The following is an 11,169-nucleotide window of genomic DNA, read 5'->3' as shown; positions in this document are numbered from 1 at the left end:
TTTATTTAATCAGCATCCTTCTATTTCTATTTTACTTAGAATTTGTCATGCAAATGTCTGCTGGGCTTTTATTAAATGATTTTTAAGCATCCATTGATATGCTCATGTGGTTTTCTCTTTTAACTTTTGATAAAATGACTTAGTGTAAAAATATCCCTGAAACGGAACCATCATTATTCCTAGAATAAACCTTCCATGGACGTACAGCACAAATTTTTGTTACATATGAATATTCTATTTACTGATCTTTTATTTAACATTTTTGCAACTGTATTTATAGTAAAAATGGTTCCTAGTTTTGTTGTTGTCTTTCTTATGGTACATCAGATTCAGGCAACAAATTTACTTTGCCTTTTTCTTAAGCTTGCATTAAATAACATTGGACTTATTTGTTTTATAACAACTAGATACGACTCAGTTTGAATCTTCTGATCCTACTGCTTTTTCAACGATAGATCTTTAAAATTTTTTTAAACTCTTTTGTGGTAAATAGTCCTTTCAATTTGTCGTTTCTTCTTCAGTAAGTTTTAGTAAGTTGTATTTTACTAGGAAACCCATTTCCTTTTGTGTTTGTATCTGTTGCCATAGAGTTGCATGTGCTGTTCTATTATAATATTTGTAACATTTAAAATTTATTTATCTGAAGTTATGCCCCATTGTCCTTCCTATACATACATATTTTGCTTCATTTTATCTTAGGGTAACATAAGATTTGTTTATTTCATTGGTATTTTCAGTGAATAGTTGGATTTATCCAGTCTTTGTACCAGTTTTTGCTATTTTATTAATTTTGGCTTTTTACCTTTATTAATTTTTTTCTTCATTTATTCTTGTTTATTTTGTTGTCTTCTAGTTTCCTAGGATGAATATTTAATACTCTTATCATTTTATTTTTTAATATAGAAGGCATTTAAGGCTCTAAAATATTTTATAAATACGGAATTCTCTGTGCCCCATAGGTTTTGGTATAAATATTCTCCTTTTCATGGTTATTTAGTGGCATGTAATTTCTCTTTGATTTCTGTGCTCCAACAGCTAATTGGGAGTGTATTGCTTAATTTCTTATAAGTTAAAACTCTTTTATTGCTCATTTATTTTGTTATTTTGTTGTTTCTAATGTGGTTTTGTTGTGACCAACTTAAATGCAATCAAGTTCTGTAAATATTCTATAGATATAGAAAGAAATGTGTATCATCTCTTTTGAGTTGTGTAAGTTTCTATACACATTTATTAAATCAAGTTGCTTATCACAGTTCTGTTATTCTGCATCCTTACTTATTTTTTTCTACTAGATCAGTTCAATTCTGACAGAAAAGGAGAAATGTACCCAAATCTTTCACCATAATTGTATTTTTATCAGGCTGTACTTGCAATTCAAATATTTTTTAGATATAAGTTACGATATTGCTTGGTACATATACATTTTGGATGGTTGTAATTACTAATAAGTTATGATCTTTCATTGCATACTTTCTCTATTAATTTTTTTAGTGTTTCTACTTCAAATTTCACTAAGTCTGATTTTAACAGTCCAGCTTTCCTTTGATTGCTTTTGTTTAGTATCACTACCACTCCATTACTTTCGAGCTTTTTCTATCATTTTCCTTCAAATATGCACAAATTATATTTAACTGACTTTGGTTTTTAATGCCAAATATGACAACCTCTGTTTTTTGGGGATTTGTCTTTTTGAGACAGAGTCTAGCTTTGTCGCCCAGGCTGGAGTGCAATGGTACAATCTTGGCTTACTGCAACCTCCTCCTCCCAGGTTCAAGCGATTCTCCTGCCTCAGCCTCCCGAGTAACTGGGATTACAGGCACCCACCACCATGCCCAGCTAATTTTTGTATTTTTAGTAGAGACAGGGTTTCACCATGTTGGTCAGGCTAGCCTTGAACTCCTGGCCTCAAATCCGCCCACCTTGGCCTCCCAAAGTGCTGGAATTACAGGCATGAGTCACCACACCTACCTGACAATGTCTGTTTTTAATGGTAAAGTTTAGTCCCCTCATATTTAATATAATGACTGATATACTTGATTTTATTTCTTCTGTCTTACTTTGTATATTATTTAAAGTATTGTATCCTCTTTAACATCAGGAATAACAAAATAGCAACATGAGTTCTTGAGATCGTTTATCTTCATATAAGTGTGCGTGTTTCCTAGCTCAGTCTGCTGAAAAGACTTACAAACAATGACCAACTATTTGCCTGCTCTGGCTGTCATAACAAAGCACCATAGACTAGGGGGCTTAAACAAAAGAAATTTCTTTAAATTTCTTTTGTTTAAATTTCTTTTGTTCTGGAGGCTGGAAGTCTGAGATCAAGGTGTTAGCAGGGGTGGTTTCCTCTAAGGCCTCTCTCCTTGGCTTGTACATGACTGTCCTCTCCCCATGTCTTCATATGGGCTTCACTCAGCATGTCTGTCTGAATTTCCTCCTCTTGCAAAGACACCACTCACATTGAATGGGGGCTCATTGATACTACCTCATTTTAACTTAATTCCCTCTTTAAAGACCCGCTCTCCAATTACAGTCATATTCTGATGTACTGAGGGTTATGACTTCAACATGCAAATTTTGGAGGACACAATTAAGCTCATAACATCACCCTCATCCAGTAGCAATAGGCATCTCTACTACCCAGTCTTTTAGACTAAAAGAAACAATGCCTATTGGAGAGGCCTCTGTGGTATGACAAAGTTCTATTTCTTGACCTGGGAGGTGGTTACAAGGGTGTTCATGTTATAAAAATTAATTAGGTCGGCCAGGCGCAGTGGCTCATGCCTGTAATCTCAGCACGTTGGGAGGCCGAGGTGGCCGGATAATCTGAGATCGGGAGTTTGAGAACAGCCTGGCCAACCTGGTGAAACCCCATCTCTACTAAAAATACAAAAATTAGCCGGGTGTAGTGACGCGTGCGTGTAATCCCAGCTACTCGGGAGACTGAGGCAGGAGAATAGCTTGAACCTGTGAGGCAGAGGTTGCAGTGAGCCGAGATCGTGCCACTGCACTCCAGCCTGGGCAACAGTGTGAGACTCCTTCTCAAAAAAAAAAAATCATAATAATAATTAATTAATTAATTAGGTCATATATTTAGTTTGTGTTTTTTGGTGTATGTATTTCATTTTACAGCAAAAAAGATTAAAAAGCATCAGGCAAATTCCAATAGAAAAGTGTCCTACAACAAACCTGACCAGCTTGCCTCAAAACTGTCCTGGTAATCAAAACAGAGAAAGCCTGAGAAACTGTCACGGCCAAGAGGAGGATAAGGAGTCATGACAGCTTCAATGTAATGTGGCTTCCAAAATGGAATCAGAAAAAGGATGCTACATTAAAACAGAAAAAAACTCAATAAAGTAGGGATTTTAGCTAATAATTTATCAATATCGGTTCATAAATGGTGACAAATGTACTATATTCATGTCAAATGTTAATAATAGTAGAAACTGAGTGTGAGGCCTATGGGAACTCTGTACACTCTTCACAGTTTTTCTGTACATCTAAAACTCTTCTAAAATAGAAAGGTTATTATTTTTTTTAATCCAGGAGCAGAGAAAGGGTACAATTGCATAAGAAAGGCATTGTTCAAATATGAAGAAAAATAAAATGTGACATGATTTTAAGTGATTGGCAGAATGCAAAAATGGATAATCCATTTGAACTTCCTCTTTTGAGTGGTCCAGGAAGAGTGACATTGGAACCATCGGAAAGAAAACAGAGTCGCAGCACAAGATTTGGTTCTTCCATGAAAAAATATTTGCAAAATCACATTTGTGTAAATGCTGCTTATTGCTTTTAAGTCCATAGAATTTATTTGTAGATAAAGCAGAATAAAATGTTAGCATTCTTTGCAAAGTAAAAGTAAATATAGCAGGTCCTTGAATGTCATTTCATTTGATGATGTTTTGCTATAACGTTGACAAAAAGAAAACAATGGATTCCCAGCAGAGGCCACCCTCTGGGTGAAGTTTGCACCTTCTCCCTGTGTCCACCTGGGTTTCCTCGAGGTACTCCAGTTTCTTCCCACATCCCAAAGCTGTGCAGTTAGGTGGATTAGTGGGTCTACATTGCCCCTGTGAGTGAGTGTGGGTGTGTGTGTGAGTGAGTCCTGCGTTAGATGGCATCTTGTCCAGGATGGGTTGCTTCCTTGCGCCTTGAGCTGCTGGGAGAGGCTCCGATACCTGCGACCCTGAACTGGAATAAGCGGCTTGTGAAATGGGTGAATGTATAAATACAAATGATTATAAAATAAAAATTCATCAAGCAGATGATAATCATACAAACGTCCAACCTTAGATGATGCAGTAGGATGGTAGGAAAGCACTCGGCGAGCCTGCCACATTTAGTAGGGGTTGTTTTTGAACTGTGTGGTGGTAGACCGTGTTCCTTACCATTTTCACTTTGTAAACATTTATTCCTTGATTTAACCCACCACCACTATGACAGCTGTCACTCACTGATTCACCAAAAATTGGGTACATCATTATCTTGTTTTTATCAATCTTCCTTAATTAATGTACGTTAATGATTATATGTAGAGCTGACATTTATTTCAATGTTTATTAGAATTGTTTTGGCCATTGGTTAGAAGTTTGGTGATGTTTCTGTGACCAGAAATATGCCATAGGAACTTAACTCTTGCTTATATCAATTAGCCTATGGTAAAATTGGTTTGTTATATGTTGTTTCACTCACAGTTACAGTTTCTAAGAACTTACCAACCATGTTGAGGATCGACTGTATACATCTTAAAGAAGTTGAAAAGGGGCCAGGTGTGATGGCTCATGCCTGTAATCCCAGCACTTTGGGAGGCAGACACGGGTGGATCACGTGAAGTCAGGAGTTCGAGATCAGCCTGAACAATATGGTGAAACCCCGTCTCTACGAAAAATACAAAAATTAGCCAGGCATGGTGGCGTGCACCTGTCGTCCCAGCTACTCAGGGAGCTGAGACAGGAGAATTGCTTGAACCAGGAGGCAGAGGTTGCAGTGAGCTAAGATCGCACCACTGCACTCCAGACTGGGTGACAGAGCAAGACTCTATTGAAAAGTGTACAGAGATAACAGAGGAGTCAGGAAGACTGGGCACATTAACCTTTGAAAGGGGGAAGTGAAGAGTACTCTCTCTAGTTAATAGAACAGAAGATAGAGAACAATGTGATTTTTAAACAATATTTTAAAGTCTTATCGAGGTATAATTTACACACCATGAAATTCACTCTTTAAATGTTCAATTCAATGATTATGAGTAAATTTACAAGGCTGTGCAATCATCACAATGATCCAGTTTTAGAACTTTTCCATCACCTCAGAAAGATCCTTCCTGCCTGTTTGCAGTTACTCCCTGTTCCCAGTCCCAGTTTTTGGCAACCTTGATTTCTGTCTCTACAGAGTTGCCTTTTCTGGACATTTCACATACATGGAATGATACAATATGTGGTCTTTTGTTTCTGGCTTCTTTCACTGAGCATAATGTTTCCAGCACTCATCCATGTTGTAGCATGTGTCAGTACTTCGTGCCTTTTAACTAGTGAATAATATCTTTGTACGGATATGCCGCATTTTATCTATTCATAGTTGACGGGCACTGGGGTCGTTTCCACGTTTCAGTTATTATGAATAAATGCTGCCGTGAACATTCTCATACAAGTCCTTGTGGGAATGTATGTTTTTGTTTGTCTTGGGGAGATATATGTGGTACTAGAATGACTGGGTCACATGGTAAATTTGTTTAACTTTTTAAGAAACTGCCAAACTGTGGATAATTAAGTATATTTTTATTGGCACAAACTATTTAAAAATCTAAAAATAGCGATTAGTGATATAATCATATACCGGGAGGGGATGGTGAGAGCATATATATTTAATGGTTAAAATGATTACCTGTGTGAGGAGGGACTGGTGAGCCAAGGAACCCATTGTAAGCCCCTCTGCACAACTTTCTTGTCAAGTCATGTGTATGTGTTACTTTGATTTGAAATTTTTTAAAGTAGTATCAAAACATCTCATGTACCCCATAAATATATACACCTACTATGTACCCATGAAAATTTAAAATAAAAAATTTTTGAATAAAAAAATACTAAAAAAAATTTTTTTAAAGAAAAGGAACTTTTTAAAGTAAAAGATAAACAAGTGAGTATGCTTAGACAGCGAGGAATGCAATGGGGACTGGCCAGAAGCAAGATGATGGATTGGGATGGGTTGCTCATGGCGGAGATGAAGAAAAGGGGGAAATTCTGCTGATTTTTAGAAGAAATATTTGAAAAACTGGACAGTCTTATCAATCCATGCACTTATATCAGAATTGCACACAGTCATAATTACTCACAGTCAAAAGATTGTGGTAACATGGAAAAACCTCTGTGCTCACTCTAATGGCCTGGGTTAATTAGAATTCTCTAGAATGTGATACTTGTCTGTCTGGCATGGTATTGTGTGGAATGACAGATTTGCAATAGACTTCCTTTAAAAAACAAAACATTGGATCATTTAATACATTTTCAGCCCAAGCAATGCATATTCAAGTAAAAGGGGCTCAAACATGGGGTTTTATTTTTCTCACATACCAAGGAGTGTAGGGGTAAGCAGTTTCTAGGGCTAGTCCAGCAGCTCCAGTGCACTGAGGCTCTGAGACCCCTCCCTCGCGCTGCTCTTGGCCTCCCATAGAGTCTTAAGACAACTGTGGCAGCTCCAGCTTCATTTCCTCATGTGGTAAAATTCATACATAACAAGAGGGTGAGTGGTTCTTCTCAGACATCCATCTCTCTCATCTTCTTTTCCAGAAGCCCCAGGAGACTTCCATTTATGTCTCACTGGCTGGGACTTGATCACATGCCCAGCCTGGGTGGCAAGGGAGGCTGGGACAGCAAGTCACCAGTGTTTTCCATCTGGGATAAGATGCAGATTCTGCCAGCCGAGGAAAGGAACTAGGGCTGGCTAACGAGTAGATGTATTCATCAGGTAGGACTGCCATCACATAATGCCAGACTTGGGGGCTTAAACAACAGAAATGTAATTTCCCATGGTTTCAGAGGTTGGAAGTCCAAGATCAAGGTGTTGGCAGGTTAGTTTCACCTAGGGCCTCTCTCCTTGGCTTGCAGGTGGCGCATTTTCACTATGCCTTCGTGGTCTTTTCTCTGTGTGTGCACTCCTGGTGTCGCTTGTTTTTATGAGGACCCTTATGGCCTCCTTTAACTTTAATTCCCTCCTACAGGCCCTAGCTCCAAGTACAGTCACGTTGCAGGTTAGGGCTTCAACCTGTAAGTTTGGGAGGAGACAAATCAGTCCATAACAATAGATAGCCAGAATCATCCACCACAATCACCAGATTGTAAAATGATTTTTGGCAACTATTTCTCTCTGAATTATATTAATAATATAATGGCTAGAGCACAGATATATATATATATATCTGTATATATATATGTATACACACACACACACACATATACACACACACACACACACACACACACTTGCAGGCCCTTCTCCAAATACAGTCATATAGGGCCTGTGAGAAGGTAATTAAGGTTAAATGAATATAACACAGAAATATATATATACACACACACACACACATATGTGTATATAGATGGCATATACACACATCATACACACAAACACTTGTGTTTTCTTCATTTTCAGTTTCTAAGTGTCAAGATCTTGGAACAATGGATTTTCCCTGCGTTCACCATCAGAGCTGTGAACTCTTCCCCCTGTCTTCTCTATCCCAGAAAACACTCTCTGCCTATCACTTAATATTGCTTACAAGGGTCTTGACTTTTAAGCAATGCGACATTCAGTGTGTATTTAAATGCCATCCATTACCATCAAATGGTGACATTTACTTCATTTGTAATTCAGAAAAAGAAAACAGATATTCGAATACAGAAGAGACACTCATATCAAAGATAATGGACCCAAACAATTGCCATCCCTTGTATTTCAAGTTTGGAGAACAGAGCTAATAAAAGATTAAAGAGAAGGCCCAGGAGCCCCGGGAACAAGTTTGAGCAATCACTTGTCACTTGAGGTTAGCACAGAAGTTATTCTAACAAGATATTACTTGCAGAATTTCCACCATAAATCTTTTATGAAGTCCAAGAATCTCAGTCAAGACATTTCCCATGCAGGATTGTCAGAAATAATGCTCCTTCATAGTTTCCTTTAAAACCTGAGGATAAGAGATGCTAAGTGCCGAACCCACTGACCTTCACATAAACCTAATATTGTTATTGATTTTCCTCTCCTCAAAGAGGCAAAATATATTTTTTGGAAGCAACCATTAACGAGCCTGTTTAGATAAGCCCGGACAAAGTATTTACTTTGCCCTCTTATTTGCTTGGAGCAGAAGCCCCTGGTTGGGTGTAATTGATACCTTTTCATTGTTTTGCAGCCCCCCAGGGCACAATAAGGAGGAGGCAACAGAGGTAGCCCCATTGGAGGGCAAAGAATACTGTAGAATTCCAGCGTCTCAGGAAACTTCACAGGCAGTGCTGACCTTCCCAGTTAGGCAGGATTTCTTATTCTTGGATTTCCGGGAAGAAGTCCTCGCTCCCCTCAGTAGTCCTGCTCTGGCGCCTTCCTCCAAAGTCTCCTCCCCTGACATCCAATAGCCGGTTGCATCCATTGCAAGTGTCTAGATTTTGTTTGTTTCTTTCTTTCTTTTGAGACGGAGTCTCACTCTGTCGCCCAGGCTGCAGTGCAGTGGTACAATCTCCACTCATTGCGACCTCTGCCTCCCAGGTTCAAGTGATTCTGCTGCCTCAGCCTCCCACGTAGCTGGGACTACAGGCGCAGGCCACCACACCCGGCTAATTTTTGTATTTTTAGTAGAGACGTGGTTTCACCATATTGGCTAGGCTGGTCTCGAACTCCTGACCTCAGGTGATCCACCCGCCTCGATTGCCCAAAGTGCTTGGATTACAGGCGTGAGCCGCTGCGTCTGGCCTAGATTCTTTGTTTTCTGTTTTTGCATGTGGATGTCCAGTTGTTCCAGCACCATTTGTTGAAAAGACTCTCTTCCAGCCATCGCATTGCCTTTGCTCCTTCGTCAAAGACCAGCTGGCTATATTCATGTGGGTCTATTTCTGGGCTCTCTATTCTGTTCTGTTGATCTGTTTATCTCTTCTATCATCAATACCACACTGTCTTGATTACTTGTAGCTCTAGAATAAGTCTTGAAGTCAGGTAGTGTCAGTCCTCTCATTTTGTTCTCCTTCAACCTGGTGTTGGTTATTCTGAGTCTTTTGCCTCTCCATAAAAACTTCATAATCAATTTGTCAATGTCCACAAAATAACTGGCTGGGATTTTGACATCCATTCCAAGTGAAAAATTCCCTCTGCCACAGTTGTTTTCTCCTTTTACTTACATCCTTTTCCATTGTAAATGAAAAATAAGAGGAAAAAAAGTACTTTTGAAGAAAACGCCAGCAGGAAGTTTTATTAGCTGGATTGGGTACATCAAAGTTCGCTGGAGCTCAGTCCCCAGAGGCCATTGTGTGGCTGTCAGCCTCACTGGGAGAAAAGCTGGGCTCATTGTTTATTGCTGGTCAACTGCCAAGGTCATCTTATACATTAAGATGACTCTCCTGGAATCTAAGACTAATTAAAATTAAAATCCATCGGTTTAGATGATGGGAATGTTTGAAATGGAGCAGAAACACACACTTTGAGGAAATCATATGTGTAATACCTATAGGATAAATGTATCCTCTAGGCTTTTGGTTAAAAAAAAATACTGCTAAATAGATTGTTAATGTTCTGATGCATGCTGATATTTTTGATCTTCCCAAACGCTGTAAATTGGATAGTTAAAATATACAGTATATTACGCAAGGCAGTTATAAGAGGGGGAATGATTTTTAAAGTAAACAGAGATCGGGAAGGTTACAGGATTTTTGTTATGCCGCATAAAGTGATTTTAAAATATTTTAAATTTCAGCAGAGCAGGTACTTACTGTGGATGAAGCCCAACAAAAGCAAAAATTGATTATCAGCTACAATACTGAAAATATGTTTTCTCTTTTGCTTGTTGATGCTTGCCAATTCTAAAAACACATGTCCAAAATTCTTACAGATCTCTGCAATTCCTGAGACTCAAAACTAATGGGTGACTTGAAGATTTGTTATATATAAACTTATAGAAAATTTTGTTGTTATGTTTTAATTTTTTAAATGCAAGGTCTTTTGCACCTAATGCACCTGTGTTCTTTAATAATGAACATAGTTTTCTTACATTGAGGGTGGAGTATAGATTGGAATAGTCTCTATGGAAGACAATTTGGTGATATCAACCAAAAATGTACATGCACCTAACTCTTGACTGAGCAGTTTTGTCCATAATAATTTATCCTACAGATCTATTTGCAAACATGTAAAAAGATGTATCAACAATAGTATTTGTTGAAACACTGTAATCACCAACAATTAGAAGTAAACTCAATGTCCATTTTTAGGGAACCAGCTAAAAAATTTTATCATAAAGAATTTATATTCATAAAATGGATTGTTGTCCAACCTTTTTTTAAAGTGAAGAGTCTAGAGAGAGAGAGATAGAACTGACCACAAGATGTTCTGTCAAGTTTAAAAGAATAAGTTACTGAAAAGTGTTTATAGAATGCTACCATTTGTACAAAAACTACACACATATAAACCTACTCTCTATTTCTGAAAAAATTCTTCAGACACATGTAACAGTTGTTGACTGTAGCGAGAGGATCTGGGCGGCCAGGGTGGGATGGGAAAAGGATGAGATCCTCCCATGTCTAATCATTTGTACCTTGAATTTGTATAATGTGCCTCTTTTATCTGTGCAAAAACTACTTATTTGGCTAATAAGATATAGTGTATTTTAATTAAATTTATAATAAATTTAATAATAGAAAAACTAAATATAAATGCTAAAAAAGGAAAAATAATTACAACCCATATTTCCAGCACCCAGAATTAACCACTACTAACATTTTGCTATATTTGTACCCAGTTTTTTACCCATGTTTATTATCTTTCAAGATGATACAACCCATATGAACCCATTGTCCTTTAAAAAAATGTTAGAACAATCCAGATAAACTAAACTCCCTTGACCTTCAAGCCTTGCACATGCCCCTCCCACCTACCCAAAGGAGGCTTTCTCATGGATTGTGCTCATCTTCGCAGCTTAGG

This window comes from Mandrillus leucophaeus, unplaced genomic scaffold (assembly GCF_000951045.1).
Source record: "Mandrillus leucophaeus isolate KB7577 unplaced genomic scaffold, Mleu.le_1.0 Scaffold299, whole genome shotgun sequence".
In the NCBI taxonomy this organism is placed as follows: domain Eukaryota; kingdom Metazoa; phylum Chordata; class Mammalia; order Primates; family Cercopithecidae; genus Mandrillus; species Mandrillus leucophaeus.
This window is presented reverse-complemented; position numbering follows the sequence as displayed.